The sequence below is a fragment of the Anomalospiza imberbis genome, unplaced genomic scaffold (assembly GCF_031753505.1).
Source record: "Anomalospiza imberbis isolate Cuckoo-Finch-1a 21T00152 unplaced genomic scaffold, ASM3175350v1 scaffold_47, whole genome shotgun sequence".
In the NCBI taxonomy this organism is placed as follows: Eukaryota; Metazoa; Chordata; class Aves; order Passeriformes; family Viduidae; genus Anomalospiza; species Anomalospiza imberbis.
This window is the reverse complement of record NW_027100078.1, coordinates 384715-399761: the sequence shown is the minus strand read 5'-3', so window position 1 is coordinate 399761 and position 15047 is coordinate 384715. Positions and strand designations below refer to the sequence as shown.

At 47.2% G+C, this 15047-nt stretch overlaps 2 pseudogenes; one reads left to right on the top strand and one right to left on the bottom strand.

The window, feature by feature from the left end:
• LOC137466906 (zinc finger protein 850-like) overlaps nucleotides 1–15047 on the top strand; it is an 807951-nt pseudogene that overhangs the window by 462368 nt on the left and 330536 nt on the right.
• Nucleotides 1–15047, bottom strand: part of LOC137466908 (zinc finger protein 850-like) — a 743182-nt pseudogene that overhangs the window by 406669 nt on the left and 321466 nt on the right.

Below are 15047 nucleotides of genomic sequence, written 5' to 3'. Positions count from 1 at the left end.
AAGTAACAGTTTGGATGTCTCAGGTGCTTGTCAAAATTCATAATCAACCGTTAATATCTATTCTTCTCTCCCTGCCATTCTCCAGCAGTAGGAAACTGAATATAAATTCTTAGGAAATTTCCTCATTTTTATCAAAATCCTTGTCTTGGAAACATTCCATAACTGACCAGAACCCCTCAGCATGTCAGAGATTCATGAGCATTTCACCTCCCCTGCACCAGAAATACTCAGAGAATGTACTCACAGGGTCTGTGGGCATTGGGATGTTCCAGCTGTAGATCACTCCAGGTGCTGCAGCTGCATTGTCCTGCAGCCAGAGGTTCCTGTGCCAAGGGCTGCCAGGGATTCTGCCCCAGGCACTTCTCAGCACCTTCCCAGCCCTGACTGATGGAAGCTCTCTGTGCCTCTGTGCTGTGCCCGGGCTGGCTGCAGGCAGTGCTCCAGCCCTGCTGGGCTGGGAGAAGAGCTGCTCATCCAGAGAAATGTGCTTTTGAAGCCCTCCTTGGTTACCAGGATCACCCTCTGTGCCAGGAGCCCGGCCCAGCTCAGCAGCACAGACACAGCACAAGGACTTTAATGACCCTCTGGGGCTTTGTGCTCAGGCCCTGAACATCAGGCCCTGAGAGGGAGCTGCAGAAACCTCTCCAGAACTCCAAGTCAGAATCCAACTCCAAAGTTTCTTTAACTTTTAATGGGTCCCACTGAGGGGCACGACTGAGAAAGTGTCCCCAGGCCCCAGGCAGAGCAGAGAACTGGAGGCACTGATGACAGGTGGGGACAAAGAGAAGCCAAGTCCTGGTGCCCTGGGGCACAGCAGGCTCTGTGCCACCAAGGGCTGTCAGGAGACACCTTGTCCTGAGGCACTGGGGCCTCCTGGCACAGCCCCAGCCAGGCTGGGCACTGTCAGCCCCTTGTCCTGCCCTCAGCATCCACCCCCAGCCCACATCCCTGTGGCCTCAGGGATCTGCTGGAAGGAGTCCCTGGGGAGCCTTGCTCAAGAATGGCCCTGGGGGCTCCTTCATGCTCCCAGGGACTGCAGGTTTTTCAAAGCACTTTGGCTTTTGCTTTTGCCTTGGAGTCTCTGAGAGCTTTGTGCAATCATGGCCTCCAATTATCTGCTGTAATTAGTCCCTGGAGAGGCTTTGTCAGGAACAACACTCAGTGGGGCTCATTAATGCTTCAAGGTGCTTCAGTTCTTTTCAGGTACTTGGTGTTTCCCTTTTGATCCAGACTCTGTGAGAGGTTTGTGCAATCATGGCCCCAATTATCTGCTTTAACGAGTCCCTTGAGAGCTTTGCACTGACACTCAGTGGGGCTCATTGATGCTTTGAGATACTCAAAGAATTTAAGTTACTTTGGATTGTCCTTTCCACACTGAGTCTCCGAGAGGTTTTTTTGCCATCCTGGCCTCCATTTCTCTCCTCCAAGGAGTCCATGAGGAGCCTGCATTGGGGATGGACCTCAGTGGCACCCATTAATGCCTTGAGACAGTTCGGGGTTTTCTTCTGACTTTGACTCCTGGAAAGGTTTGTGCAATCTCCTCTTGTGCCCTGAGGTTCCAGGGCTCAGCTCCAAATGCGCCACGATGCTCATTAGGATCAAGTAAATCCTGAGAAGCCATGGCTCTGCCTTGATTCCCCTGTGCTCTAATGTAGTTTATTAAGAAGTTTTCCTTTTACAGTTATTGAGAAATATTTGAAAGAGCTTCTAAGAAATATGTATTCCTATTTTAAAGAGTGTCTTTAATTGCTGTTCTCTTCTGAGAAGAGCTGATTGCTGCATTCTATGATTGATATTGTTGTGGGGCCGCTCCTAAGGAGGTCTGGGCAGGTCAGAGAAGTTTTACCTTGACGTCTGACCCAGTGTGGACAACCTTGCCCCACAATCCCCAACTCCATGCAAGAAACAATTTTCACTTTCAATAATTTAAATAGTTTTATTCAAACCTTATCGAAATACAACAGATGAGTGAATAAAGTAAAGAATACAGCGCCAGGAGCAAAGGATTCAGTCACCATGTGCTCATCTACAAAATGGATGTTCTGTCTTTAATACCTCCAGCCCCTCCCAAAGTCTTGTCAATCCACTCCTCCTTCGCTGTCCAGTGGTGGAGATCACTTTCTTACAGCTTGATTGGAGCTCAGGCTCTGCCATAGCAACAATCCGACCCTCCCAAATGCCCTGACTACTGAGGGCATCCTGTGATAACAAAGCAAGGGGGAAGGGAAAGATAACTATCCACCTACACAACTTCTCTTAACATCTACTTAATATTCACCCCTTAATTGGGAGAGTCAACCACAGGATTACTCATCTATAACAAACCCCCATGTTATTTTTCTATAAGTCATTATTCTTGAACAATTAAGTAAAATAATTTCTCTCTCTCTTGAATGAGTCATACTAGCATCTGTTGATGTGGGCAAGGACAGCGGAAACAGGAGAAAAATCCCAGGTTTTCCTTAGACACACTTATTTGGAATGGACAAAAGGGCCTAACAGAGGTCAGTGTATCTTAGGGGTCCAGAGGCCAGCTCGGTCTCGCCCTCCAGTCTCTGTTGTATTCAAAGACAGCTGGGGAATGACAGTGGTCCAATATGGCCTTTTGTCCCTACCTTACCATGCCTACGGGGTTGCTACCCGCAGCAGGGCTATGGAGTCTTCTTGGTAGCGAAAAAAGGGGTCTTGACCTCTTTCCTTTGTCTTATTTTCTTAAAGAAGCTGTCCCATTACCTCTTACGGTCCCTTGTGTACTTCCCCTCAACAGGTGCTGGTAATTCTCACCCATTAAAACAGGAAGACAGTTCTCAAACTGGTTGGTGGAAGCTTGACTTTGGGCGTCTTGGTGTTTTTCTGGTTGTCTTTCAGTCTCTGCTTGAGATTCAATCTTGTTTCACCTGGTCTGGATGTTATATGTAGTCGATTCTTTGTGTTTTTCCTGCTGGGCCTTTAACTCTGTTGGTATGAGTCCATCCCCACTCTGCAGTTCACACGGCCGATTCGGTGGTGAGCAGTACCTGAAAGGGACCTTCCCATTGAGGAGCTAGAGGCTGATCTCTCCATGACTTGATCATCGCCCAATCCCCGGGATTGATATTATGGATTCTGAAACTGAGGTCGTAGTTTGAGGAATTGCCCCTTTATGTCTTAGCCCTTCTAAGGTTTCTGCTATAGACATAACATATTTCTTGGCATTGGCTTCCCCTTCCTCATAGGTGGCAACCCTCTTGGGTGAGGTCAAAAAGGGTAACCCAAACATCATTTCATAGCGTGATACCCCCAGATCTGACTGGGGTTGAGTTCTAAGTCTTAATAAGGACAAAGGGAGACATTTCATCCATGACATTTGGGTTTCAATCATCAGCTTATCTAGAGCTCTTTCAAGAGTTTGATTCATCCTCTCAGTGTGACCAGAACTCTGGATGCCATGGAGTGGGTAATTCCCATTTACTCCCAGGGTTTGCACAACTTTTTGCAATATTTTAGAGATGAAATGAGCTCCTTGGTGTCATGATCCACTTGTGTGGGGTGTTGTGATGGTTCTTTTCACCAATCCCAAACGTGCAAACAGGCAAACAACAAGGGACTATCAGTTAATCCCAACAAATGCACCTTTATTAGGGGCCAAAACAGTAAATGCGATAGTGGGGATCAGAAAGGAGATAAAAGGATAGAGAGAGAGAGAGAAAAGAGGGGGATGGGAATAGCTACCAACACAGGCGAGATCCTCACCGGTCCAGACGATGGGGATCCGTCTGGTTGTGTCAGGGAAGTCTTCAAAGTTCTGGTCAACTCAGGGGTTCAGTTATACTCCACGGAGGAAAAAAGGGGGGAACATGCAGGACAATGAAAGTCTGTTGCAATTGCTGCAGGGGAACAAGTGACTCCACTGAAACCACCAAGGCAGGACGAACACAATGAAGAATAAGTCCATTGGAATTACTGAAGAAGAACAGGTCATGTCATTAGTGGTTTCCCCACTCCCTGTGGGAGGGGTCTCAGTCTCAGTCCTTAGAAGGAGGGTTTTCCATCTCTGTCCATCTGTCACAGTGGTAACGGGGCAGATGAGAGGTCTTCAGTGAGAGACCACTAGGGTCACCCCAAAAGTTCATTCGGCTTCAGGAGGAGAGTGGGCAAAGATACACCAGGCCGTTCCTTGCTGTGTTCATGCCAGGTCCTTGCCGATTCCTTGTCAAGTTCTTGCCAGGCCTTGTTTGGAACAGCTAACGTATCAGTGCAGCAACTGCACCTGCACTGCCGCTCTCTCCAAGCTGGTACTGTAGTGGGGAAGGGGGTTTCTCCTTGTGGCAATCGGTAGGCAAAAGTGGGGGCTTCAGACGGCCTCTTACACTTGGTCTGAATCAATCCTGTTCACCATCCCATGTTGGGGAATGATTGATTCTAGAAGTGTTTTACTCACAACATTGGCATTGGCTTTAACCATGGGTACCGCCTCTACCCAATGAGTCAGGTCACCTACTATCACTAGCAAAAACTTCCACCGTTGTACCTGGGGAAGCTCAGTAAAGTCTACTTGGATGTTTTGAAAGGGCTGTAAGGCTTGTTCTCGTCCCTCCCCTGGTGTTTTCCTCATGACCTTCTCATTTACTTGTTGGCATATCTCACACCTTTCAATTACCTGCTTAGCTATCCCAAAAATTCCTATGCAGCCCCAGTCCCTCAGAAATTGATCACTTAGCGCTTGTGTACCCCAGTGTGTTGTCCCATGTTTGCCTTCTAGCATTTTCCTGGCAAGGGGTTTATTCAACATTTGCCTCCCATCTGCTAATCCCCACTTCCCTTTGTTATCTTTCTTGGCTCCTGTTTTGAGGAATTCTTTCTCTTCTGTCTCACTGAATACGGGGACTTCTTCCATTTCTCTCAAAAGGGTTAATGCTATCATTAATTTTTCTGTCCCTGATTCGGCTGCATTCTTAGCATCTAAATCTTCTAAATGGTTCCCTCGTGCTTCTTGAGTCACTCCTTTTTTATGTCCTTTAACATATACTGCTGCCACTTCTTCTGGTATTTGTAAGGTTTCTAACATTTCTAAAAGAAGTTTTTAGTTCCTTTCCCCTTGAATTTAATAGCCCACTGTCTTCCCAAATTTTTCCAAAGGTATGCACTACTCCAAAAGCATATTTTGAGTCTTTATATATTGTTTCTCTTTTCTGTGTTAATATTTCCAGAGCTCACTTTAGGGCATACAACTCACATGCTTGGGCTGACCAGTTGGAAGGTGACTTTCCTTTTTCTAGGGTCACTAACTCTTCATCTGCTATAGCCTACCCCAATACCCTGTGCCCTGGATTACCCGTGAAAATCCAGCGATGTACAATCGTTTTCCACCTTGGAGTGATTGATATGTTAGGTCCTCTCTTACTTTAGTTTGATAGTTTATAACTTCTAGGCAATTATATATTAATTCCTCACCTGGTTTCCCATATAAAACTGGGCAGGGTTGAGTTGGTTACTCACGACTAGCTCTAAACCATTATCTATTAAGATGGCTTCATATTTTAGTACTTGGGAATCAGTGAGCCATTTCTCAGCCTTTTAGCTGAGGATACTTCTTACTGAGTGTGGGGTATATATTTTCAATTTTCCCCTAAAGGTTAATTTTTTGCTTTCTTCTACGAGTAGGGCGCTCGCTGCCACTGCCTGAATGCAGGTTGGCCACCCCCAGCTGACAGGGTCTTGCAGTTTTGATAAATAGGCCACTGGTTTCCTGGATCCTCCCCGGTCCTGGGCTAACATTCCATGTGCTGCCCCTTTTTCTATATCCACAAACAGATAGAAGGGTTTGTCTAAGGCAGGAAGACTCAGTGCTGCTGCACTGACTAATTTTGGCTTTAAAGCTTCAAAATTTGCTTGTTGTCTTCTTCCCACTTAATCTCTTCTTCTACTAACTTTTCATACAAGAACCTGATGGCCTGCGTGTATCCTTCAATCCATAGCCTACAGTATCCCAACAGGCCTAAAAACCTTCTGACTTCCCTCTTAGTGTTTGGTCATGGGATTGAGGCTATCCCTGCAATACTCTCAGGGTTCAGCCGCCAGCTCCCTTGACAAATCACATGTCCCAGGCATTTTACTTCCCTCCCTACAATTTAGAGTTTCCCTTTTGATACTCAAAGTCCTTGGTCCCCCAAAAATTTACCAGTGCTGTGTTGGATTCTTGAACTTTGAGATACCCTGAGAGGAGCCCAGTGCTCCTTGCTCCCCTGTGCTGACACGTGAGCGTTTGTCTGGTTTCGGGATGGCCCTGGCTGTGTGAGGGGTGCTACGTGGACACGAGACAGCCGGTCCGGTCCCGCTGGGTCCCAGCAGTGCCTCGCAGCAGTCCTCCATCCACGTCAGGATGCTGGCCAAGAGAGGTCCTGGAAGCTGAGGCAGCTGATTTTAAGCTTGTGCAGGTGCCTACAGGCCAAGGCCAACGGTGTTCCCTCAGGATACAGCAGTCCTGAGGGGTCTCCCTCATTCAAACAAATCGGCAGACAAATGCATTGTCAGCCAAAAGCTCTTTTATTGACCTGGCAGGAGGGCAGGGGTCTGCACCCCACTAAAGTGTTTCTCTGCCACATATAAATTTCAGTGGGTTGATGTAGGAGTTGTATCAAAATCACCATCCATCTTTACACTGCTGAGGTGATTCCATAGGCAGGCGGTTGGAAATACATTGTGTCAGATTCCCATACTTGAAGCTGATGTCCAGGCCCTGGCCAGGAGCGGTCTGGATGCCCCAAAGCAGCACAAAGTCTTCCTCAGGGCTTCCCTGCACAGGGCTGATTCCACACTTGCCCTTAGTTCTTCTGGTAGACTGTGTCTAAAGCTTTTTGTCAGGTCACTCTCATGTCAAGTTAGGCCAGACAGGTTTTTGTTATGCTAACTGGTGCTAAGTACTTAGGCATGTCTGTGCTAATTACTTGTTTACTCATGTGAATTGCTTGTGCTTACTTATGTCAAACCAAGGCCTTGTTCCATCCCCAAAGGTGCCTGAGGCCACCCGCTCCTTGTGGCACCAGTTGCTTTCCTGTGGAATGTTCTACCTCCCTGAGGGTAAAGAGGGAGCTGCAGAAAGAGCTTGCCAGGCTGCTCTCCATCCTTTCCCAGCTCTCCTGGTGAAGTGGAGAAGTCCGAGCTGAGCGCAAAGGTGCAAATGGAACAGCCGTGCACAGGAAGGCTCGGTGGGAAGGATGATCCAGGATCCATAGGCCTGGCAGCCTGAGCGTGCTCCAGGGGAAGGCCTTGGAGCAGATCCTCCTGAGTGCCATCCCACGGCACCTGCAGGGAACCAGGGCGTCTGCTGGAGGGTGGGAAAGCTCTGCAGAGGGATGGGGACAGCTGGGGCTCCTGGCGGGGTGTTGAGGGCTTCTGTGCGGGAGTTTGGGGGGCTTGGTGCTGGTGGGGTGTTGGAGAAGGAGTTGTCTGGAAGGTGAGAGGTCTAGGCTGGAATTTGAGTTAGTTTGAAGGCAGCATCTGTGCTTTGGCACAGCTTTGGTTAGGGAGGGCAGAAGGAATATCTGTGACTTTTCCTCTTCATGGTGCTGATTCTCCTGCAGGGAACAAGAGGGGAGAGCTGTACTTTACTGGCCACTCAGATATCTGTACCAGGGGAGGATTAGCCCTTTTGCCATCTACTCATTTCTTTGGGCTACTATTGTACCACTGAGTGGACTCTCATTTCTTGAGAGCTTTTATTCCTTAAGAGAATAAGGATATTATCATTCCTTCATGGAAAACCGCTTGTAAACCAAAGAATGGCCCTTTTTTGCCTCTGTGTAGTGCTCTGTTCTGTAAAGTGACTCTCAGTGGATGACATTAAGGCAAATGAGTTGCTGCATTGAGATGGGAAGCAAAATTCCAACTCTTCACCTTCTCAGGTTATTCAAATTAATTTGGGAAGTTTGTAACTTTTTGAAACTACTTGAGTTGAGCAATGGGAAGTAAAGCTTTCCTGAACTGAAGATTCTAATATGTCAGATTCTTCTGTGCCCTCGCAGCTAAGGTGTTTTTGTGCTGATGAAGCGATTTGCAGAATAAATAGACTCCACAACTTGATGTAGTTATGAAGTGGGTATGTATGCCAGCGCCCGGCACAAGCGAGATAGTTCTCCAAAAACTTGTGCCCCAAGCCTCAGTCTGACCCACAACTTTATTCACAAAAGTGTTCCATATGCAATACATTGCACAACTTTAGCATGCATATTCAACCCCTGGCCCCACCTGTCCTTGCCTCTCATGCTAAATAGGTCCACGCCCTTCTGGGCATGCGTGGTTTGCTATGGTGGTCACGCGGGTGGTCTCTGGTGGTCTCTGAGGCTGAAGATTGTGGTCTTCCTCCTATTTGAACTCTTGAACTTTTCTCCTCTGTGCATGCGCTTTTGGTCCTTTCGTGCCTATCTGAGTAGGTCTGTCAGTCTTGATAAGCTTAGAGACAGAGGAGCCCCTTTATCTGGGTTCTTTGCATATCCTGGTCTTCTCTGGCATTGTCCTTTATGCAAGAAGCTTCAGAGATTTGTATTTTCTTATGCCCTTTGTACCATGGCAGAGGTTTCTCAAGTAAAAGGTTAAAATTCAACACATAATTCTACAAACTAAAATTTAAATGTTTTAATTTATTTTGTTAATTCAAGTGAACTACAAAAATCTCTATTTCACTGAAAGAAATGACTTCAATGAGAAAATAATTTCAGCACGGAGTAAGAGCTTCTGACAGAGACCAAGTGTTGCCAGCATTGCTCCAGGTGCTCCTGCCAACAGCCCCTGCAGGACGGAGCACAGCCCCCAGTGCACACGGACTTTGGCTGCCCTCTGGCAGAGAAGCCCTTTCGGGACGCAGGTTTCTGGGGCAGGAGATGGGCACCGGTGCTGCCAGGGCTTGGGGGAACTCTGCTTTGGTGGGGACTGTGCCACACCTGCTGATATCAGCGCTTCCCAGGCCCCAGGGGTCAGAGCAGCATTCGTGCCCTGGCCCACACGTTCCTCGTCTGTGTCACACAGCTGTGCTTAGGATGGCCACTACATGGGACGTGTCCCGAGGAGGCCGTGCCAGCTTCTGTGAAGGCCCCGTGCCCTTCCCAGCGCGGCTGTGTCAGCAGCTGCAGGGGCTCCTGCTGCTCTGAGCCCGCAGAGCAGGGCAGCGTTTGCTGATGGTTTGAGCCGTTCCTAAAGATCCTGTCGGGCTGTCTTAGACATTAGGGTGAGGGATTCCTTCCAACCTGAGCCACTTTGGGTGGGCTGGGGGCGGCCCCAGGGCAGGGGGCAGTGTGTGCAGGGGCCCTTTGTGACACGGTGCAGCACGGTCACCGTGGCATGGAACGGGACAGCGTGTCCAAGGGCCCTTTGTGACACGGGGTGACATAGGAGCTGGCAGTGACAAGACCACACCACAGTGCTCGGAGCACGTGACGGGACAGGACGGGACAGAGCGGTGTCGTGAGGAGCCCCCGCACAGCGCACTGGTTCATGTCTGACCTGGAGCTTTCCCGAGGCGTTACTCTGGCAGGTGACCTCGTGGCCAGACCAGAGGGCTTGGTGACCTCTGGCCTTCCTGAGGCTTCTCTTCTGCAGGTGCCCTCCAGGGCAGACCGTGGCATTTGCTTAGCACGGTTCTTGATGAGGAGTCTCCTGTCCTTGTGGCAGGAGCCCCCAAGACCAGAGTGCAGGACTTGCTGTCCTGTAGCCTTGCCAAGACTTCACTCTGCAGCACTTGCTGACTTGGACCTTTTCCGAGCCACCTTCTCCTGCAAGCAGCCATGAATCCAGGGAGTGTCGTAGAGCACAGGCCTGCGAACGTGCCCAAACTGGCCTGGGGGAAGGAGGAGAAAGAAGGCCCTGGGACTGCCCCAGCACATCAGCCTGAAGAGGTGGAGCAGTTCCAGCCACTGCAGAAGGGTGAGTGCCAGAGCCGGGCCGCAGGGCCGGTGCCTGCAGCCAGCTTGGCCCCATCCCATCCCATCCCATCCCATCCCATCCCATCCCATCCCATCCCATCCCATCCCATCCCATCCCATCCCATCCCATCCCCTGGGCACTTGCCCATGGACAGGACTAAAGAGGGGCCGGGCAGACACCCCACAGCCATGCTCTATCTCCTGGGACATCCCAGGGCTGTCCCTGCCTGGGGAGCGCAGGGCTGGGCTGTGTTCTCCGGCCTCTCCCACAGCCCCTCAGCTCAGGCTGTGCTCGCTCTTTGCCAGGTGCAGCCGTGCAGCGCACACAAGAGCAGGAACGCACCCGTGGCCTCTTCCACAGAACAGTGCAGGTACCTGCAGCCATCCCCAGCTGGGCTGGGCCTGCTGTCACTGCTCAGCTGAGTGAAGAGGGTCCCACGGAGAACCGGCCGGAATAATGACACTCAAACCAATATGGCTAGATGTCATCCTCCTTTATTGTCTAATTTCTCCATATTTTATACATTTATCAACTTACATAGTACAAGAGCTAATTAATATTAATTGGCTAACATATTATGATTACATATGCAAGTCACTTCTAGATTGGCTGTTACACTCTAAGTGTCTTATCAGGTTATAGTACGTGACAGTTTTCAGTGTCCAGCATTAATTACTGTGTTTGTACAAAGCTTATTGTTCTTTCAAGGATGTCCTAAATACTTTAAATTTACTCTGTAATCTGGAGGCCAGGATTGTCCAGTTTCTGCAAAGAAATATCATCTAGGATATCATGCCCTTGTTCCATGAGAAATTCCTCTACACATCCCCCTTTTTCTTTCTGGACAACCCAGGCTCTATCTACATTAGACTCTAAACTTTTCTTCATACATGAAAAAATACAGTCAAAGATAATAAGCACAGCAAAAGTGACAAGAAGGAATCTAATTCCTTTTCAGCCATCCAGTCATTCCACATACTTGGAGCCATTTGTCAAAAGGATTTTCAACAATAGTAAGCTTTTTCATATTTTCTTGAAGTAGGGAAAGTCTCTTGTGAGTGGAAACAGCGTGATCAGAAAGATTCATGCAACACATTCCTTCAAAATCCTCATAGCCGTGTCCTTAAGCCAGTAACAAGAAATCAATTGCAGCACAATTCTTTAAGACAGCATGTCGTATACTGTCAGCGTCAGTGGTGAGCTCACTTAATATTTTGGAGGTGATATTAATTTGTTTCCCTGTCCAACAAGGTAGTCGTCTCATTAGTTCAAAAGCTCAGGCAGAAGTAACTTCTAGTGCAAAAATTGCTGCTAAAACGACAGATGTTGTCCCCACAATCGAACATCATCTCTACAGTCAGGCCCTAAGTCTAATTGGTGTACACTACGCTTAACACATTGAGACTTGTGACTTATGTTGAGTACCTGTTGGATGCTGGGGCCAAATAATGTTAATTTGCCAAAGTAACACGGTCCTCCTGCTGCTTTAGCAGGTATGGCAGGCCAGGCACGATCCCCAGAAGTGAGGAATACTCCTGGAAGTAACATCTGTGCCGTGGCCCTGAACCATGGAACAGGCCAAATCCAATTGTCACAATAAGCAGTAATGTTGTTGTACCAAGGGGATCCAGGGCCAATCCAAGTGCTATTACTTCTTAGCTTGCATGCCCAAAGGTTTTCTGAGCTAATGTCCTTTCTCTGAAATCCAAAAACTAGACAGTAATTTCCTGGAGCAGACCCTAAAATGTCAAGCTCCTGAGGTTCTATACCTGTAACATTCAGTCCTTTTGCAATTAAGAGTGCTTGGGACCCAAAGGGGTTTGCCAAAACATTGAATTGTTTGCACCAATTAATTGGAACACCGTTTGTTTCATAGGTGGTAGTACAAAACTCATCTGCTGCTTGTTCAGGCTTGGGATATATTTTACTTTTTGTCCAAGGCCTGAATTCTGTCAGATTGTTCAAAGGAACTGCGATTAAGCAAGTACGAATGGGATCAGAAGAGGTAGCTAATGATAAACAGAATGATTTTTGCCCTGTCTGATTGGCCCAGGTAATCCACATATTTGTTCATGGTTGGATGTTAATCCATGTTGTCTTCTTTTAAGGAAAGTTTTGTCAATCCTATCAGCCCTATAATCAAATGAAACAATTTCATCATTTTGTAATTCTTGTTCCTAACTGGCAAAATGGACACCACAGGCCACGAGCTTGCGTTCTTTTTGTAAAAAAGACAACAGCTAAAGCCTTGTTCAAAGCCCACCAAAGAAAAGCTTCATTTCGGCTGTCAATGCTCTCCGGCATCCAAGTTTCTGGAAAAGGCTGATTTGGCCTAAGGTTCAGAAATACTCTAGAATTATCTTCAAAGGTAATATCAAAGATGCTTTTGCAGCCTAAGCATAAAGCATAATCATTTTGCAAGCGGTTACAATGTATAACAACATTCTCTCTACAATTACCACAGCTTAATACTTAAAGTTTAATTGCTTTCCACAATTCCCAAAAGCTGCGTTTTTATAGCACTTGCTTAACACAGCATTACAAGCTAGCAGTCCAAATGATTGTTCTGTCACTACTGTTGACAAGATATCTTCTTTGGAAGGTGGGATTGGTCCAAGTTCGTTGTAGAGTCTAACGTAGACTGGTTGGAGATAGAGCTGAAGTTGATATCTCCTCCGTTCTTCTGGAGTTGTTATGGGGGGTGGACAAGTCTGCTAGGGACCCACAAAGGTCCTTTCCCTGTAGAAATACAAAAATATCCTCGACCGATAAATAACACTGGACTGGGTCTCTCCCAGTTGCCCATAGTCATGTTTTTATAATGAACTTGCATCCCAGGAATGGTTTGATTTTGACTATTTTGAATGGCCTGATGATGTATAACAACAGGAGGCCCCTCTCTTCCTTCTGTTAGGGACAGGTAATTCAGTTAAACAATACTTTATTTAACTGTTTACTTGCATCAATCGCTGTTGTCTTTTGTTTCCTCAAGTATTCTTTTATTGTGTGATTTGCTCTCTGAACTATTGCTTGTCCTGTAGGTGAGTGTGGGATTCCCCCAGTATGCTTCACCCCCCATGTTGTCATAAATCTAGCAAACCCGTAAATTACTGTAAGCAGGGCTATTATCCATTTTTATTTCTGCAGGCACTCCCATAACTGCAAAACAGGCTGTTAAATATCTTTCTACAGGTACTGCTTTTTTTCCAGCCTGGGCAGTGGCTCAAATGAAATGAGAGTACGTATCAATTGTTACCTGGACATATTTAGACTTTCTAAATTCAGGAACATGTGTTAGATCGATTTGCCAAATTTGTAACACTTTTAAACCTTTTGGGTTAGTTCCCAACCCTATACCAGGCCCATGATGACTACACTGAGGACAGGAACAAACAATTCCTTTTGTGTCTGCTAAGAGAACTCTGTACTGTCAATGCAATGATTTTGCATTTTGATGAAACATTTCATGGTTTTTCGGGCTTCTTCGAATTTGTTTCTTGGAGGTGTTATTGCAAAACAACTGACTACTTCATCTGCTTGTGCATCGCCTTCTCCTAATCCAATGTTCCATTGATGGCTTCTAATAATTCCTGCTTTCTTTGCCGAAGTGTGGTACGTAATTGTACAAACAGTTCACCAAGCTGCTGATTTTTTGTTTCTCATAGCAAAGCATCTTCAATGCGCTGCACTACGCTGACTACACACGATGAATCTGATACTGTGTTTACAGGTGTATTATTTCAATTTCCAAAAGCCCAGCCAACTGCTTTCAGCTCTGAGGTTTGGAGGCTGTCTCTCTGTTCCCCAACAATTATGTGCTTCTGCCAGTGATTTTCTGATTGCCACACACATGCAGCCTTCTTCATTTTTCGCCCTGCGTCCATAAACACTGTTGGCCCTTTAACTGGCCTTTTAGAACGGAGTGGCCTTTTGACCCACTCGTATCGCTCAAGCATCTTCCAAAGAGGCCCTTTAGGTCGATTGTTATGTACAGTTCCTGTATAGCCTGTCAAGGCTTCTTGCACTTCAATCGATGCCGCAGGAGCCATTCAAAATCATCTCCATGGACCAGAATGCTGATGTCTGCAGCCTCAGCTCCATCCAGTTCAATGATTCTGTCCCTCCCTTTCCTTACCAAAGCTGCTAATGCTTCTGAACGACTCAAAATACGATGCCTTGGTTGCACTGGCAAAAACACCCACTCAAGAATGATTGCCGTGTCCTCCCCCTTTTTCTTTTGCCGTTGTAGGATAATGGCAAGGGGAGAAGTGGTGGCATTGCAGATCAGAAGAGATAATGGCTGATCTGGCAATCCATGATTACTCCATCCTGTTTGAATCTTACGAGCTGCCGCATCCAGGGCAGCCTGTTGTTCTGGAGAACAGGTGTGGGGACTATGTGCCTCGGTGCCATGCGGCCAAGACTGGAAGGGGAGGAGGTCATCATTGGTGATGCCAACTATATTATGGACCCATTGTAAGTCTCCCAAAAGCCTTTGAGCATCATGCAGGGCACTGCTCTGTGCAGTGATGGTTACCTTTTGTGGCCTGATCTGAGCGTCCGAGGTGAGCCAACCCAGGTATTTCCATGGTGCAGAACGCTGGACCTTTTCAGGGGCGACAGTCAGTGCACAGGAGTGCAAATGGTTGATGACCCACTGTAATTCACTCTCTGTTAAAGCAGATTCAGCAGCAAACAAAATATCATCCATGTAGTGATAAATTAACATGTAAGACCATCGCTCTCGCACAGGCTGAAGTGCCCAATCCACAAAGATTTGACACATACTTGGACTGTTTCTGGACCCCTGGGGTAAAACGACCCATTCATAGCGTTTGGCAGGGGCTGCACGGTTGGCAGATGGCAGAGTAAATACAAACCTCTGTGCATCCTCAGGGTGTAAAGGAATTGTGAAAAAACAGTCCTTTAAGTCTATTATTACAATTTGCCAATTTTGTGGGATCATTGTAGGAGCAGGAAGGCCAGGTTGCAGTGCACCCATAGCTAACATTTGATCATTAACTTTTCATAAATCATGTAAAAGTCGCCACTTGCCAGATTTTTTCAGGATGACAAATATAGGAGTGTTCCATGGACTTGTGGAAGGTTGAATGCGACCTGCTTTTAGCTGTTCCTGCAGTAACTCTTCT